The following is a 12,288-nucleotide window of genomic DNA, read 5'->3' as shown; positions in this document are numbered from 1 at the left end:
ACCTCATCTGCAGCACGGCCACGCTGCAGCCCTTCAGCACCCGCCCCCTAAACTCCCTGGGTGCCAGACTGCAGACGGGGACCCGATGCCTCACCCCTCCTTGCGTCCGTGCCCTCTGCATGCACTTTGGGCTCAGCCGTGTGACCTGCTGCGGCCGGCAGCGTGTTAGCACAGCACATCGCACCGCTGGGGGTTCCCCCCCGGCTTGTGGTTCTTTCGCCACCACGAGGTCATGCCCGGGCTAGCCTGCTGGCGGATGAAGGACCCACAGAGCAGGGCCGAGCCCTAATCATCCCAGCAGAGGCCAGCCTAGGTCAGCAACTCTCAGCCTGTGCCTAGACACCTGAGCCACCCAGCGGGATCAGCAGGACACGTAGCCACCCTCCCCAGGAGCTTGGCTTCTCCATGCTCATTCCCTGTCGACCTGCTTTACACAGCGGAAGCCTGCCTCTGTCTCCCCAAATACTCCGGTTCTCTGCCTGGAGCCCCAGGCAAGTGCTGGGGCCCTGACGCTCTCTTTACATACAACTGCCAGACCCTGCCACCCCCATCATCTCTGAGTTTCCTGGCAGCCCGAATCAAGAATCAAGGGTGCCGTTTGCGTGGCAGGCACAGTGTGGCCCCCTTCCTGTCTAGCCCCATCTCCTCTTACTCCCCCCACCCCATTCTCTTTGCTCCAGGCACACTGGTCTCTTTGCTGCTTGGCTGTTCTTTGAACATCCTGCCTCAGAGCCTTTGCACCTGCTGATCCTGCTTAGAACATTCTTCCCCCAGACGCCCTCACGGCTTGTTCCTACCACCTTCAGATCTTTGCTCAAATGTCACCTTCCCAGTGAGGCCTGTTCTGGCCACTCCATCTGACGTGCAAACGCCCGCCTACACCCCCCCGTCCCCCTCTACTTTTCTCCACACTTCCCACCGCCTAATAACGCTTTATCATTTTGGTTTTTGGGATGTTTGTTTCGCTTGGCAGGAGTGTAAGCTCCATGAAGACAGTGATTTCTGTTCCTTTTATGTACCACTGTCCCTTAGCATCTTGACCCCTGCCTAGAACACGGGAGACATTCAATATTTATCAAAGAAACAAATGATTACCTTGTCAGCTTTGAATTCAAGCTATAAGACCACCGACCACCTGCTGTGGGGGGGCGTCAGGCTGAGGCTTGGCCAGGTCCCACGACTCCTACAAGGGTCCGACTGCCACCATCCCCGCTCCCAAGCTCCCAGCTTGCCCGTGGCCCAGGCCCACTCAGGGTAAGACAGCTGGCATTAAGCCTAAAGGTCTGGTTGTCATATCTTCTGCTTCCCAAAGCTTTGGGGTGTAAGGTAATACACTCAATAACAATATTAAGATGAAAAATTATTAGGGTATGAAGGTAGCAAGTGTTGGTGACAATATGGAACGACTCTCATCCCATGGTGGAGGGAGTACGGGTCGATCCAACCACCTTAGAGAACAACTAGCTTTACCTAGTGTAGTTGAAGCTGTTCAGATCCTATGACCCAACAATCCCAATGTTATTTGAGCACATTAAAGACACTCTCGCACCATAATACAGGCTCAAGAATGTTCTGAACAGAGTCTGAAATGGAAAAAAAAAAAACCAAACAACAACCTGGAAACAACCAAAGGACTATCCACAGGACAACGGATAAATAAATTATGGTAGATTCACACCACGGAATATTATGCAGAAGGGCAGAGAAATGGATCAGATATTGGAATGCACCTATTGTCATATTTAATAAAGTCATTTTTTTTAAAAGGAAAACGATAATAAAGGTTGGGTAGAGCAGAGATTGGCAAACTATGGCCCATAGGCCAAAGCCGGCCCACTGCTTATTTTTGTAAATAAAGTTTTATTGAAACACAGCCACATGCTTTCATGCTACAGGGGCAGAGTTGAGTAATTGCACCGAGACCATATAGCCTGCAAAGTCAATATACACTATCAGATACTGGCTGTCTGGCCCTCTTTTTTTTTTTTAATTTTTTTTTTCAACGTTTTTTAATTTATTTTTTGGGGGACAGAGAGAGACAGAGCATGAACGGGGGAGGGGCAGAGAGAGAGGGAGACACAGAATCGGAAACAGGCTCCAAGCTCCGAGCCATCAGCCCAGAGCCCGACGCGGGGCTCGAACTCACGGACCGCGAGATCGTGACCTGGCTGAAGTCGGACGCTTAACCGACTGCGCCACCCAGGCGCCCCTGTCTGGCCCTCTTTTTTAAAAATTTGCCACACCTTAGGTTAGAGCAAGGAGCCATTTGGCTCAGACCGAGCTTAGTTATTTAAAACAAACTTTTAAACTGATTTTTAAAAATTTAAAGTAAACGTGCTTATTGTGAAGAATTTTAAAAATACAGAAGCGCCTGGGTGGTTCAGCGGGTTAAGCGTCTTGATTTAGGCTCAGATCATGATCTTGCGGTTCATGAAATTGAGCCCACATCTCTCTCCGCACCGAAAGCATGGAGCCTGCTCGGGATTCTCTCTCTCTCTCTCTCTCTCTCTCTCTCTCTCTCTCTGCCACTACCCCTACCCCACCCCTACCCCCACTACCCCTACCCCTACTTATTTACTCAAAATAAATAAGTAAATAAATTTAAAAATATATATATATAGATATAGATATAGATAGATAGAAACATGAAAAAAATAAAATTTTTCCATATAAAGTCATCCCCCAGCAATAACCACTGGTAAAATTTAGGGTTATTTCCCTCCAGCTTTTTTTTTTTTTTTTTCTTTCATGTGTCTGTACCTTTCCCCCCCTCCATAATCAGAAGCACACTGATTATGCGATTTTGTACCCTGCTGCGTTCACTTAATATCATCTCAGGAACATTTTCCTGTGTGGCTTAATTACATTCAATTTTTGCTATTATAAGTAATGATGTGATTAGTATCCTTGTACACACATTTTTGTTGACAATATGAAATATTATATAGTCATCCAAAATGAGTTCTTCAAGGCATTTTAATGATACAGAGACTGTCACAGCTGCATTATTTATACCAGCAAAGAGACTGGAAACAATATAAATGGCCTGGAAGTAGGAGCATCATTAGGTGAACTTTGCACATCAATGGATGCAATCTTCTGTAGCTCTTAAGTGCGATGTTCACAAAGAATGGTAAAATGACAACCTTTCTGAGCCTGTTTTCTTATCTGGTGTTTTTAAAACGTCTCACAAAAACGAGCCCGGCTATAGGTGGCACCTCTATTATTATTTTTTTTTAATTTTTTTTTTTTTAACATTTTTTATTTATTTTTGGGACAGAGAGAGACAGAGCATGAACGGGGGAGGGGCAGAGAGAGAGGGAGACACAGAATCGGAAACAGGCTCCAGGCTCCGAGCCATCAGCCCAGAGCCCGACGCGGGGCTCGAACTCACGGACCGCGAGATCGTGACCTGGCTGAAGTCGGACGCTTAACCGACTGCGCCACCCAGGCGCCCCACCTCTATTATTATTTTAAATAATAATATGTAGGGGCGCCCGGGTGGCTCCGTCGGTTGAGCGTCCAACTTCGGCTCAGGTCACGATCTCGCAGTTTGTGAGTTCCAGCCCCGCGTCGGGCTCTGTGCTGATGGCTGGGAACCCGGAGCCTGCTTCGGATTCTGTGTCTCCCTCTCTCTTTGCCCCTCCACTGCTCGCTCTCTGTCTCTGTCACTCTCCCAAAATTACATAAACATTAAAGAAACTTAAAGTAATAATATATAAATGGGGGTGGGGTGGGGAAGGATACAACCGGGCTGATTGGTCAGTCCTGCATCCTGCCAGCCGCTCGGTATTTGGAAGATCGCCCTGTACCCACTCTTTCGGCTCAACTTTGCAGCTCTGTGATTGCTGCTCCCGTATCATTTGTGTGATAATCAAAGTGTGATAATCAAAGGGCTGTGATCTCAAATGGGCTTTGAGGAGAACCTGCCTGCAACCAAGCAAGAAGCAAATGGCTCCTGATTGCAGGCATAACTAAGCCACTACAACACAGGTATTGATTGGAGATAAGGCAAGGCCAAGCTTGAGTGATGGGATTACCACTGGTGAGGACGGAGAAGCATTTCTATCCGAGAGGAGGTATGCACACTCATGCACACGCATGCACGCACACACACAACTGGTTTCAAAAATAGGAAGGAGGGGGGTTAGGGCAGGGTCTGTACATATGGCGTGCTGCCTGGGAAGTCTGGTGATTTAGGGGGCGCTTGCCAGCCTTCTGTTTCAGATATGAAAGAAATATTTGAAGGCAAAGAAATCCATGAACAGCGGGAGGCCTTGTGGGGCCATAAATAAAGACTGGGCATCCAGGACAGGCTAGTGAGCAAACAAATGACAGTGGAGAGTCAACGTGGCTTCCCGGGCTCATGGACCCAAGCAGCCCTCATTTATTCCACGAACGTGATTGAGCACCAACGCCGGGCAATGTTGGAGGCACCGGGGATAGAGCTATGAACGAAACGGGGAGTCTGCTCCCTTGGGGAGATTGAAAATGAACAAGTGAGGAGGTAAATAAGATCTTTTCAGATAGTGACAGGATAGCAGAGCAGCTGAGGGAACAGCATGGACAAAGGCACAGAGGAGGGTTGGGAGAAGAGTCTGTCGAAAGCGATTTAAAAGTCCAATTAACCTAGAGCACAGGATGCCTTCATCTGAGGCCAGAGAAAGAAAGTGGGGCCAGACTGTGGGAAATCTGGGGTGCCAGGTGAGAATTTGAACGTTCCTCCCAAGGCAGCGGAGAGCCATTCAAGTTTGAAGTAATGAGTATAAAACCATCTGTTTGTTGCATATTGAATGTACAATTTATATCAGTCGTCTTTTAGATGTAAGGGACAGAAAATACAACCCAAATAGGCTTAAACAGAAGAATAATTTTATTGGCCGAAAGGTGTAAAGGCAGGTCCAGCTTCAGGTCCAGCTGGACTCAGGGCTTGGTCCTCTATCTTTTGGTTCCACCTTCCACTCTGTGGCTCAGGTCTCAGGCTCCATGCAATGGCAAGAAAGCTGCTGGCAGCTCCAGGCCAGTGGCATGCTGGCAGCCTGTTTCTTGGGGGACGGGAGAGCCCTTGATTTGTAGCAAATGCTCCCACTGTGGCTGATTTTGAGCTCCCAGCGTGACATCACTGAATGTCAAGTTGAGAGGACATGTACAGAATCAGCACTCGAGGCCATAGGAAACAGCCCATGTCCCACCACCTTCAAATCCACAGGACACAGTCTCCTTCCAGGGGCTGCAGCAAACATTTTGTTATATCCCCTAACCTACGTACAGTCATGGATGCATCTCTCGACCTGTTGCCATGGCTGGAGGGCTATGGTGGCAAAAGCCCAGGTCTCATGCTCTGTCCTCAGCTCCAAAACACATGGCTTGAGCATAAAAGGGATTGGCACCCAAGGAAAAAACCTGGAGATGGTTAGCAGGAGAAGGGAAGCTGGGTAGGAGGCAAACACAATGGATTCTTAGGATCAATGAGAAAATGGCCATAAAAACCCTTTGTAAAGTGGGAAGCCCAGCGTAAGCTCCCTAACTGCCAGACATTTGTGTTCCCGGCTGGCGCTCCAGGCTGATACATCTGACACAAAGTCCCATAAAATGGTAGGGGAGACACCTCCAGGAGCGTGCAGTCTGGATGTGAATGGATCACCGCTTCCTTTTCTTTACCCATGGCAGACATTGCTAATCGATCACGGCACTCTCCCACAGACCGTGGGTGATGCACACAATCCTTCTCCTCACAGCTGTCCAGGAAGGCACTGCCCGGTGAAGAGAAGAGGGACGAAGGATGAAATCGCCTTGTTATCCTTGAACTAGTCCAATTCCATCATGAACCAGAGTGGGAACAGGCCCAGAGAGGGCGTGCGGCTGGCCCCTTTCACTGAGCAAGTTATCAGCAGAGCTGGAGGATGTTCCGAATCTCCCAACTCTTAATCAAACCTGGTAATATCCAAGATACCTCATATGGAGAGAGATGTCAGAAGCAAAGAAAGTTTGAGGGCGTGGGGATGCCCAAAGTGGTAATGGCTTCTCACTGCTGTTAGAATCGACTGCAAATTCCCTACTATGGCCTTCAGGGCTTTCCATAGTCTGGCCCCCGCCTTCTTCTCCCACTTCATCTCCTGCCACCCTCCCCTCACCCTCCCTGCCTGGCCATTTGGTCTTTCTGTTCCTCAAAACATGACAAATTCAGTCCCGCCTCAGGGTGGGGCAAGATCTCCCCCAGCTGCCACAAAGACATTCGCTGGCAGCCCCAGGCTAATGCCCCTCCCGCTTAGCCTGCAAGCCCAGTTGGAGAGCCCCACTTTCTCAGTAAGTACAGCAAAACCCCAGAGCTGAGTCTCATTAGCCTACTAGAATCTAGGGTCCATCATGGTGGCCAAAAAGAGGGAAAACTCTGGCCAGGCCTGGACCCCATGCCCATCCCCTGGAGAGGAGAGTCAGCCTCTTCCTGACCACGGATTGAGAGTGATGGAGAGGTGGGTGCCCAGGGAGAAATTACAGCAGAATGGTAAAGGAAGGAGGAGCAGGCTCCACATTCCACTCTAGTCGATAATATAGAGTTCATATCATTTGGTTTTCACCCTGAAGGAGGAAAACGAGAGACAGGATGTTTGGATGCTTATTTATTCCCTAGGAACAAGAACAAAGGGTACACAGGTGAGTGGATTTCTCCCGTCTCTCTTGATGAAGGTCCCTCCTACCCCATGCCAAATGACATTTCAGAGGGAGCTGAATTGGGGAAATATTGAGGAATCTTGACAGGGGCGGGGGTGGGGCGGGGAAGAAACCTCCTACAACACTGTTATAATGTCCTCCTCTGAGGCATACTTGAGGTCCTTCAAGAAGACAAGGGAAAAAAAATCTCTCATTGTCTTATTTGAAGCTACCGCTCAGCCCTGAATAGCCAACCCTCATATCCAGGCTCCTATAACATTCAGGCTTAGTGGTGTCACGATCGATTAGCAATGTCTGCCCTGGGCAGAGAAGCAAGGGAACAGGGGGTATGCATGCTGTGTATTTGCTGACCCTAGTCTATGGACTTTCTTGGACTCTTAGCGTGGCTGCCTAAGGCCAAAAAGATCCCCACCTGGACCTGAGCTGTCAGCACACCAGGCCGGCTTAATTAAAGTGAGCAGAATTACTGAGTCATTATTTAACAAATGTAAAGAGGCTCCAGGAGTTGTTGGAAGCAGGCACCACCTTCAGGGGAACCACTGTGCTTTCTGCCCTCCACCCTGGCAGCACGGCCCTCTCTTTTATCATCTCTCCTGCTCTAAGTGTTTTCCCCGTCTGCTATCTGATCTTGCAAAACGGGAATGAGACATGTTTTGCTCAGGAAAATGCAGAGCAGCCCAAGGAGCGTGGGCCGGCCACTGGGTACAGCCACCATGCAGGGAAGCTGCTGTTCATCACCGCATGCTACTGTCCCCCTCCCAGCAGCCTGCAGGAGCCCTGTGATGGGCTGAAAGGCCCTCGGGGAACCTGTAATTAAACCCCAGAAGACTGCCAATGCTCCTGCTGGTGAGGGGAGGAAAGAGCAAAGCACAGCAGGTGTGTCCAGACAGGGCTGAGTAGAGACAACCAGCCAGGGACAGAGGCAGCTTGGGCTGCAGTGGCCAAGAGCAGACAATGTGGGGAGCTAGGGATATGTTCAGTCACAGGGAAATGAAGAGCCAGATGGAAACAGGTGATTTCTGGCCAGGAAGGACTGAAAAGGACTTTTACATTCTGTCAGATGGAAAGAAATCAGCCCAGATCCCTATCCATTCCAAAATTCTATGACCCATCAATCCACCTGGTAAACAAACATTTGCTGTGACTACAACCACTCTTCAGAGCATAAATCCAATTGTAACACTCCCCTGCTCTCAACTCAAGCCTGATACGCAGCAAATATGCACCAGTACAGTCATTCTGATGGTTCAGATATTGAAATGCTTTCATATCAGTTAATGCCGGTAAATAGTTGCTATCTTGAGCCCCACCTGTCCCCACCCAGGTGCCCCCCGCACATACACACATGGCTCCTGCCCATCTCTCCGAGACCTTAGGTCCCCCTTCCAAGACTTGCTCCAGCACCATGGCCAGCGCCCATTCTTCCCATTGGCCTGTTGGCTGTTAAAGGATTTGAGCATCACTCTTAGCACTATTTGAAGACCATAGCCTTTCATCTGGCACATTCTTTTTCAACTCTTGCCCCCACTAACTTTTCCAGCCTTATCTCCTACAACACAACCACCATGAACCCCAACTACATGAATTCCCCAGCACTCCCCCAAAGAAGACAAACAAGGCACATTCTCACTGCCTGGGTCTCCTTTCCCCACATCTTTCCTCCAAAACTCCTACTCATCCTTCAAAGGCTTTCTCAATTGTGCCCCAGTTCATATAGATGGACTTCCTTTTTAATTTTTTTTTCAACATTTTTTATTTATTTTTGGGACAGAGAGAGACAGAGCATGAACGGGGGAGGGGCAGAGAGAGAGGGAGACACAGAATCGGAAACAGGCTCCAGGCTCCGAGCCGTCAGCCCAGAGCCTGACGCGGGGCTCGAACTCACGGACCGCGAGATCGTGACCTGGCTGAAGTCGGACGCTTAACCGACTGCGCCACCCAGGCGCCCCTAGATGGACTTCCTGTCCAGCTGGGGTACGGGATTGATAGCTGGGATACCACCTCTGTATGACCAGATCTCTGTCTTGGTTTCTTTTCCAAATTCTTGTTTTGGTGACGTGTCTTAGACGGTAGCACCCTCCTGAGATGAAGATTCTGCCTTGATTGTCCGTGTCGCCCACCCTCTTCGGCAGCAGCGAGAGACAGGGAAGGAGACCGAGGCAGCAAGATGTCACAATTTCTGATAAGTCAAGTCAACCCCCCCCCCAAGACCACCAGGAGAGTACCTGCCACCCTTCCCCCAGTCCACTGTGTCCTCTATGCAGCTGTGCTGATGAACAGAACACAATAAACAAATTCATCAACATTTCATTTATTTACCCTTGCTGTGACCATGCCCATACACATCTCCTTTATCCATCACCCATCCCTCCTGCCTGAAAATGACTTATTTCTCTCTCCTCTGCACTAGTCTAGTTCCTCCATCTCTCTAGTGGCCACAAGAATGTCAAAACTGCAGTTTCCCTCTCTTTATCATGCCCGTGTCTCCAAGCATCTTACTGCACAAGATATTTGTCTGGTTCCATTGATCTTTCTCCAAAAAACCCATAACTACAATATATTTTCAAATATGCATGGCCATATAATTATGCTTTCTCCTTCACATACCTATAACCAAATACGTCTTATATATTTATTACTGAACCTAGTAAGTTTCCCCACTTGATTACAATAGAGTGGCCCCTGGTCGATATGACTAGTCACCCCCAGGGGAAGATGGGATTCACTGATGCAGACGCTGACCCGGATTCCCAGTCCCTGCGATTCCCTCCCCAACTCCTTTCCCTGTGTTCACTCCACATTCTGCTTCCTTTCGTGACCCAAGCCTTCTGCACTGCCTGATGGACAGCTCCCCAGTACCATTTGCCCCAGGATTTGAATCCAAGGATGGGTAGTACTCATCCCACATACCAGCCATTTCCCCAGTCACAGACAGAGGTATCCTATGCTAATGTTCATGAACCTCCTCACCCCCCCCCCTTAGCCTCCACAACTGCTTTAACACGTCACCATTTAAGCATACCATTTGCATGTACAGATTTGACAAATTGAACCAGTATTTACTGGCTGGTTAAACCCTGCTGCTGGGATACGGGCTGGACACGATCATAAAGCTTCGCTCTGCTGCCCGAGGCCAGGATCCAGCCTGTGTGTGGCACTCAGAACACCACAGCCATCTGGGCCACACTTGCTGAACGACTGCCTCTGTCCCTGCACTCTCAAGAGGCTCCATACCTCCTCCCAAGGTGAGGACCACCTTCCACTCCCATATCCCTGACACACTCTGTCAAGCCCATGCCCTGGGATTACTAGCAAAACCAGCTAGCATTATGGGAACCAGTTTTTATGGACACTCAGAGGTAGGGCGCCATGGCGATTAAAAGCCCAGCTGCCTGTGTTCCAGTCTTGTCTCCCCACACACCAGATCTGTGCCCTTGCACAAGTTACCCAGCCTCTTTGGGCCTCAGTCTCCTCAAAGGAAAAGGGGAATGACAATCATATCGTCCTCAGAGAGTTTGTGAGGGTTAATTCAGTTTCATATGTAGGAGGTACTTAATATTTAATACTTATAAATGTAATATTTATATTTACAAAGTGCTTAAATCAGTAAGAGCAAAATTACATATACACAGATATATATAAATGCATATATAAATATACATAATGTATATATATAACTATATGAATATGTGTCATTGTATACAGTGCTCTGTTTAGTATATACTATATAGATTTATTGAGCCATGTGGTAAATATTACATATCATTATAGCATACCACATACTATGTACAGTAAATTCAATATTATGTATATGTATGGGTGAGTATGTACATAGCACGAAAGGTTGCAAGAAGTGAAGGAAGAAAGGAACACGGCCATCACCTTTTTTAAAAACTACTTTCCTCTGATCTTTTCTCATTTGCATACATTTCTGTATCATGCTGGACTGACAGTTCTGTGTCTTGAGTGCTTTGCATAAATAATGTCATAATGTTGTTTCCTGCAGCTACACAACTCAGAGTTTCTCTCTTAATGACTGTATAACATCCTCGCGAGAAGACAGGCCTACTTTGACTTTGCTATTGTCCTTGTATCTGCCTGGGTGCTTTAGGCTGCAAGTAACAACACACCCTGACTCGACTGCCTTGAACGATAAGAGATTTTCTTATCTCACATGAAGGAAACCTTGGAAGGAAAGCATCTCTGGGGTTGGTTAATTTAGCGGCTCAACAATATCATCGCAAGGTCCTTCCCACATTTGTGTTCTGCCGTCCTGACAATGACAGATGATGGGTTGTCCTAATTTTTGACCTTGACAGTCATAATATGTTGTCAGCAATCCAAACTGAATTATCTCTTCTAAGAGTGAGAAAAGTTTTCCATGGTCTCCCAGCAAAACTGGGTCACACACCTACTTCTAAGCCAATCACTGTCAAGGGGACAAGATAACCTTGTTGATTTAGACCTCGTTGAGTGATCAAGATTCACTCCTGGGCTGGGGACAGGGGCCACATTCCCCAAGAATGGATACATGTGGATTGCTGAGCCAAAGCAAATTCTTCTTCAAAGGAGTTGGGCAGGGTGCACAGACATCGGGGAAACAGCCAACCGTGTCTCTCTTATTCCTCGTCTGGACATTTCACTTCCTTCCAACTCGGAGGAGCAATTAAGTCTGAGTAAAGAGACTGAAATTCGTAGAGGAGATGGCATTTGATCTGGGTGTTGAAGGATGTGTAAATGTCAACAGTGGGAGGGGCCAGCATTTCAGCCCGCAGTTCCGGTTTGAGTAGAGTCGGAGGGGCGGTCAGCTGAGGGGCATCTTCCAGGAAGAATGAGTGCCCCTGGGAAGTTGGGGTGTTGGGCGGTGGGAATGGGAGGAGGGTGGAATGTATGGCTATGCTGAGGCAGAACTGGGGGAAATGTTTAAACGATGGCTGAAGGAGTCTGGACTCAGAAATGTGGAGCCATGGGAAGCCACTAAAGCTTTCAGAGAAAAGAGACACAGGAAAGCTCAGATTTGGGGAAGACTGGGTGTGGTTACAGGATGCATAGCAGGGGAGAGGTGGGCCAAAAGAGACCAGTTAGGAGCAAGCCACCTTTGCCCAAGGGGAATACCACAGGCTCACCCAGGACTGCGTTCGTGGGAAGGAAGTGAGAGAATCCACCCATCCAGGGAGGCGAAATCCACGGAACCTGCGGTGCCTTTATGCTAGGGCCAGGGGGCAGGGGGTGACAAGATGAACGATGGCATCATTAACCAAGCCGGCAAAGAAGCAAAGACGAAGGATCAACCAAACACACGGTCCCACCTGCAGCACGCATGAGTCCTTGAACGGTGACAGCAGAGGGCAGCCCGGGATGTCTAAGCCATAATGTATTTATGCCAACGTCAGAGGGGGAGAGAAAAACCTGCCGAATAAACCGTGTGCGTTGTGTACGTTTGAGAGGCATGCTCCGTGAAAGTTTTTGTACATTAATTGAAGTGGGGCTCTTCATTGCATTTCAACGAAACAGCCTTCACGACTATGAAACAGAGAAAAGGAAAGACAAAGCCTTACTGTCGCTACTGCCCCACCTGCTCCCAGAAGAGGCACCAGACATTAGATCGTAAGTGTG

At 48.5% G+C, this 12,288-nt stretch overlaps 1 protein-coding gene across 6 annotated transcripts in view; it reads right to left on the bottom strand.

The window, feature by feature from the left end:
* Nucleotides 1–12,288, bottom strand: part of GSG1L (GSG1 like) — a 207,351-nt gene that overhangs the window by 93,806 nt on the left and 101,257 nt on the right. The window lies entirely within an intron of this gene.

Source organism: Neofelis nebulosa, chromosome 18 (genome assembly GCF_028018385.1).
Source record: "Neofelis nebulosa isolate mNeoNeb1 chromosome 18, mNeoNeb1.pri, whole genome shotgun sequence".
Taxonomy (NCBI): Eukaryota; Metazoa; Chordata; class Mammalia; order Carnivora; family Felidae; genus Neofelis; species Neofelis nebulosa.
Note: the sequence above shows the minus strand (reverse complement) of the source record. Positions and strands in the feature narration are given on the sequence as shown.